Genomic DNA, 6183 nt, shown 5'->3' with positions numbered 1-6183 from the left:
AAGGAGTTAGGGATCCGTAAGTTGGCCGGGAGTTTCAATTTATAGGCCACCGGGTTGATCTGACTGATGACCTCCAGTGGGCCGATGAACCGAGGCCCTAACTTATAGGAAGGGATCTTGAGCCGGACATATTTGGACGAGAGCCAGACTTTATCCCCAGGGCGGAATTGAGGAGGGTCCAGACGTTTTTTGTCAGCGTGTCTTTTCATACGCTCGGATGACAGAAGGAGTGCGGACCGGGTACTCTCCCATATGGAGGAAAATTTGTTAACAAGAGATTCCGCAGCCGGATTGTCCGCCGAGGTGGAGACGGGAAACGGGATCCGAGGATGCTGACCGTAGACTACAAAAAACGGGGATTTGGAGGAAGACTCGCTCTCGTGATTGTTGTACGAGAATTCGGCCCATGGCAGGAGATCCACCCAGTCAGAATGGTGGGCATTAACGAAGTGCCGAAGGTAACTGGTCAGGTTCTGATTGATCCGCTCCACTTGACCATTAGACTGTGGGTGGTAAGCGGAGGAGAAGTCCAGGGTGACGTCCAGCAATTTACAAGTGGCTCTCCAGAAACGGGAAGTGAACTGTACCCCACGATCCGACACGATGTGACGGGGCAGGCCATGAAGACGGAAGATGTGGCGGATAAAGTCTTTAGCCAGCTCGGGTGCAGACGGAAGACCTGGCAGTGGAATGAAGTGAGCCATCTTGGAGAAGCGGTCAGCGACCACCCAAATGACCGTACAACCGGCAGAGACGGGCAGATCAGTAATGAAGTCCATCGCTATATGCTGCCAGGGGGCAGCAGGTACTGGCAGAGGTAGGAGGCGGCCGGCCGGCAGGTGTCTCGGAACTTTGTTGCGGGCGCAGGACACACAGGCAGAAACAAAGTCTATTACATCCTTGTGCAGGTTAGGCCACCAGTAGTGCCGGGTAATAAGCTGGAGGGTCTTTTTCTGACCGGCGTGGCCAGCTAGTTTAGACGAATGACCCCAGTGTAGAATCTTCTCCCGATCAGGTACTGGTACGAACGTCTTACCAGGAGGAAGACGATTTAGACTCACGGGAGCCACCTGCATTACTCTGGCGGGATCGATGATATGTTTCGGATCCTCCTCGAGATCAGACACCAGAAAGGATCGAGACAAGGCATCCGCCTTGACGTTTTTGTCAGCCGGGCGAAAATGAAGGACAAAATCAAAACGAGCAAAAAACAAGGACCACCGGGCTTGGCGCGGGTTAAGTCTCTGGGCATGCTGGAGGTAAGCCAAGTTCTTGTGGTCAGTGTAAATTATTACCGGGTGAAGAGCCCCCTCGAGCAGGTAACGCCACTCCTCCAATGCCAGTTTGATGGCCAATAACTCTCGGTCTCCTATGGAATAGTTGCGCTCAGAGGAGGAGAAGAGTTTAGAGAAGAAGCCACAAGTTACCATCCTCCCGGAAGATGATTTTTGAGTAAGTACCGCTCCGGCTCCAGAGGAGGAGGCGTCAACTTCCAGGAAGAACTGCTTGTTGCCATCTGGGCGATGCAGCACCGGGGCGGAAGAGAAGGCCTGTTTAAGGGAAAGAAAGGCCTCCTCTGCTTCGGGTGGCCACTCTTTGGGATTAGTACCTTTACGGGAGAGCGCAGAAATTGGGGCCGTCCGGGAAGAGAAGTGTGGTATGAAGAGGCGGTAGTAGTTGGCGAAGCCCAGGAAACGCTGAATGGCCTTCAACCCCTCCGGTCGGGGCCATTTCTCGATGGCAGACAGTTTCTCAGGATCCATTTGAAGGCCGGTCTGAGAGATAATGTAGCCCAGAAACGGAAGCGAGGTCTGCTCAAAGAGGCACTTCTCAAATTTAGCGTAGAGATGGTTCTGCCTTAGCCTGAGCAGGACCTGACGAACGTCCCTCCGGTGAGTCTGGAGATCCGGAGAGAAGACCAAGATGTCGTCCAGGTACACCACTACGCAGGAGTAGAGAAGGTCCCGGAAGATGTCATTGACCAACTCTTGAAAGACGGCAGGAGCGTTACAGAGACCAAAGGGCATTACCAGGTATTCATAGTGGCCGTCCCGGGTGTTGAATGCCGTCTTCCATTCATCCCCCTGACGAATACGAACCAGGTTGTACGCCCCACGAAGGTCCAGTTTGGTGAAGATCCTAGCCCCCCTCAGACAATCAAATAATTCTGGAATGAGCGGAAGGGGGTACTTATTCTTCACCGTGATCAGGTTTAGGCCTCTATAGTCTATACAGGGACGGAGAGAGCCGTCCTTCTTTTTGACGAAAAAGAAGCCTGCTCCCGCCGGGGAGGTAGATTTCCGGATGAATCCTCTGGCCAGATTCTCCTCAATATATTCGGACATTGACCGGGTCTCAGCAGCGGATAAAGGATAGATACGCCCACGGGGAGGAGTAGTACCGGGTAGCAGATCGATGGGACAGTCGTATGGTCTATGTGGTGGTAATGTCTCTGCCTCCTTTTTATTAAAGACATCTGCATAAGACCAATAAGGAATCGGAAGTCCAGGTAGATTAGCTGGGGTAGGAGAGGGACGGACGGGATGGACGGGAACCAGGCAGGTTTTATGACAGTCTTGTCCCCAGGGAAGGACCTCTCCGGTTTGCCAGTCTAGCACGGGTGCATGTCTCTGGAGCCAGGGCAGACCTAGCAAGAGGGCGTGAGAGAGTCCAGGCAGAACATGAAAGGAGATACTTTCAGAATGCAGCATTCCCACCTGCAGGGTAATGGATTCGGTGATGAGTTGAATGGGGCGAGGTAAGAGGCCCCCATCCACGGCAGCGACAGACAAGGGTACAGCCAGAGGTTTGGTGGGGATGCGGTATTTCTCAACCAGGGACTGTGAAATAAGGTTCCCGGCTGCTCCAGAGTCAAGTTGGGCTAGTTCGAAATAACGGTTCTCCCCGTAGATGATCGAAACTGACAACAGCAGGGATGGAGAGGATTTATTCTTGTCTAGGTGGACCTCTCTGAGCGAACCTAGACACAGGCGTTTCCCGACCTCTCCGGGCAGGCACGGATCCGGTGCTCCTTACTGCCACAGTAGAAGCAGCTCCCCTCGGCACGGCATGAGTCCTGACGGGTTTTGACCATCTTGGTCTGGTCGACCTGCATAGGCTCAGGAGAGTGTACCTGGGGAGAGATGGAGGGAATGACGGGTTTCTGGAAAGTAGAAGCTAAACGTGGAATCCTTCTCTCACGGGTGACCTCTTTGGCACGCTCCTGAAACCGTAGGTCAATTCGGGTGGCAAGAGTTATTAAGTCATCGAGAGTGGTAGGAATGTCCCGACCGGCAAGTTCATCTTTAATACGGCCGGACAGACCCTCCCAGAAGACGGAAACCAGAGCGTCGTTATCCCAGGCCAGCTCCGAGGCAAGGGTACGGAACCGTATGGCATATTGGCCCACGGTGAGACTCCCCTGACGGAGGCGTAGCAACGATGATGCAGATGAGGTCTTCCGTCCGGGTTCCATGGCCCGAGCAAACTGTAACGGGTCCGGGAGGCGGACTGTAACGGGTCCGGGAGGCGGAACCTCTGAGCTACTATACAAGGGGGCGGCCCTTGTAAGGGAGCGGGTGGCAGTCTCTGGGTGAACGGACAGGGAGTTACGGCAAGTGATCAGGGCAGTCTCTGGGTAAGGGGTAGGTACGACCTGTGATGGCAGAGCCTCCGGGTAGGCTAGCAGGCAGGTGGTAGATGTGTGCTCCCAGGTGAGCAAGCGAGAGTCTCTGGAATAGCAGGTGGTCACGGCACGTGACGGCGGAACCTCCGGGCTGGCAGGCAGGTAGGTAACGGAGAAGCGCTCCCAGGTGAGCGGGCAAGAGTCTCTGGAATAGCTGATGGTCACCGCACGTGACAACGGGACCTCCGGGCTGGCAAGCAGGCAGGTAACGGAGATGCGCTCCCAGGTGAGCGGGCAAGAGTCTGGAGTAGCTGGTGGTCACAGCACGTGACAACGGAGCCTCCGGGCTGGCAAGCAGGCAGATAACGGAGAAGCGCTCCCAGGTGAGCGGGCAAGCTGGTCCATAGACAGACTGACCGGAGTAGTAAGGCAGACCGTCGGACCTCAGGCAAGCAGGCAGGTAGCTGATATGCGCTCCCAGGTGAGCGGGCAGGCTGGTCCTTTAGACAGACTGACAGGAGTAGTAAGGCAGACCGTCGGACCTCAGACTGGCAGACAGGTAACAAGTATTCAGGCAGGAATCAGGCAGGTAACTGGCAGGTACTGGCAGGTAACTAGCAGGAAACTGGCAGGAAACTGGCAGGTAACTGGCAACGGGACCTGAGGGCTGAAGCACAGGTGAGACACAGGTGCAAACAACATTGCTCGGGCACCTCCATTTTGGAGGAGGTGCCTTATATATGATGAAGTCCTCCGGCCATTGGCCGGGGACTCTTTAGGGCGGCGCGCGCGGCCCCTTTAAGAGGAGGGGAGCGCGCGCGCGCGCGCCCTAAGCACAGGGGCCGGCAAGGTGCGCGCGCTGAGAGCAGAGCAGGAGGAGGACGCCGGGACGGAGCGCGCGCTGACAGCAGAGCGGGGGGAGGAAGCCGGGCACGGAGCAGAGCGGTGAGAGGAGCAGCGTCCCTGCCTAGCAGAGGGCAGGGACGCCGGCACTACAGAAACAGAGTGAAAAATTTAAAGGGGTCTGAATACTTTCCGTACCCACTGTATTTAGGGGACTTATCACCTGGGGTTTGATGAGTGGTGGCATCGTGTTCTGTAACCGGGGTGTGCGGACCAAGTCGGGGTGTTATTTACGCTCATTTTATAGCCTAGAACAGAGGTTGAGTGTTGGGTTGAGTGTGAGGAGATGAATTAACCCTTGCAGGCACACCCCACGTCACATGTTGAGAAGTGTGTACTTGACAACGTGTTCAATACTTATTTCACCCACTGTATAACAATGTGAAATATTGAATGCACATTGAATATAGCTTTTTGGATTAAAGATATTAGTAACTGCATATATTTTTAATTCTAATATACTATACTTTGCAGACTATAAAACACACCTAATCATAAGACACATCCAAGGTTAAGACTGCAGAAAAAAGGAAAAATATTTTTTCTACTAATTAAATTTTCCTTGCTGGTGTAAAGTGGAGGGGTGAATATTACACATTTTAATGTACTAGGGTAGAATATGGAACTAGTAGATCTATTGTTAGTGTTTCTCTGCACCATGTGTTTTATTCACATATAGGTTCACAGCAAGAACATTAATGAACACTCTACAGCGCACATATATACACACGCAACACTGCTGAATAGACAATGCATGCACTCAGCTCTGCTATATACACAAATTTACATACATTCACAGCTCTGCAACATAAGCACATTTACATACATTAACAGCTCGGCTAGATATGCACATTTACATACATTCAAAGCTCTGCAACATATGCACATTTACATACACACAGATTTGCTACATAAGCACATTTACATACACACACAGCTCTGCTACATATGCACATTTGCTGTAACACAGAGTTTAATCTTAATTATTCAGACGTCTATTTTCAGTAAGTCAGGAGACTTTGTCATATTATCTGAATGTTGACACTTAAGTTGATATTTACTGCAACTTATTCCCTGATAATTTTGTGAGACAGAGATGTATGGTCTTTGAACAATTTTGCTATATATGTTGATTAACTATTGTGTGAGCCCTGTGGCTTGTTGACTCGCAAAACAGAGGACAAACTATGCAAATCGATTAAATGCTCAAATAATGAAACCTAAGCCTTTGCCACCTTCCCCCCATACCTGTGAATGAGCCACAGATTTAAATATAAAAAGGGATTTCTGTCATGCTGCAAGTAGATTGAGAGACTCTTTAGGACAGCATGCAGGACACATGGCTCGATCAAGCGGGATACAGGATGTTAGCTTAGGAGGACCCCGGCTCAGCTGAAAGGGATACAGATCTGCGCCATTGACGATCACAGAACCCATGGATACATTTGGGGAAAGCAGGTTGGGACAATGAGGTCACCTGGTCCCATGGATATTGTAACGGGTCTGGGAGGTGGAACCTCTGAGCTGCAATACAAGGGGGAAGTCCTTGTAAGGAAGCGGGTGACTCCCAGGGAGGGCAAGCAGGTAGTCACAGCAAGTGACGGGGACAGTCTCTGGGTAAGCGGGCAAGTGGTCACGGCAGGTAACAGGGACAG

Source organism: Phyllobates terribilis, unplaced genomic scaffold (genome assembly GCF_046119375.1).
Source record: "Phyllobates terribilis strain yellow unplaced genomic scaffold, ASM4611937v1 Scaffold_17__1_contigs__length_24005725, whole genome shotgun sequence".
Classification (NCBI taxonomy): Eukaryota; Metazoa; Chordata; class Amphibia; order Anura; family Dendrobatidae; genus Phyllobates; species Phyllobates terribilis.
The sequence above is the reverse complement of the archived record's forward strand: the minus strand, read 5'-3'. Positions refer to the sequence as shown.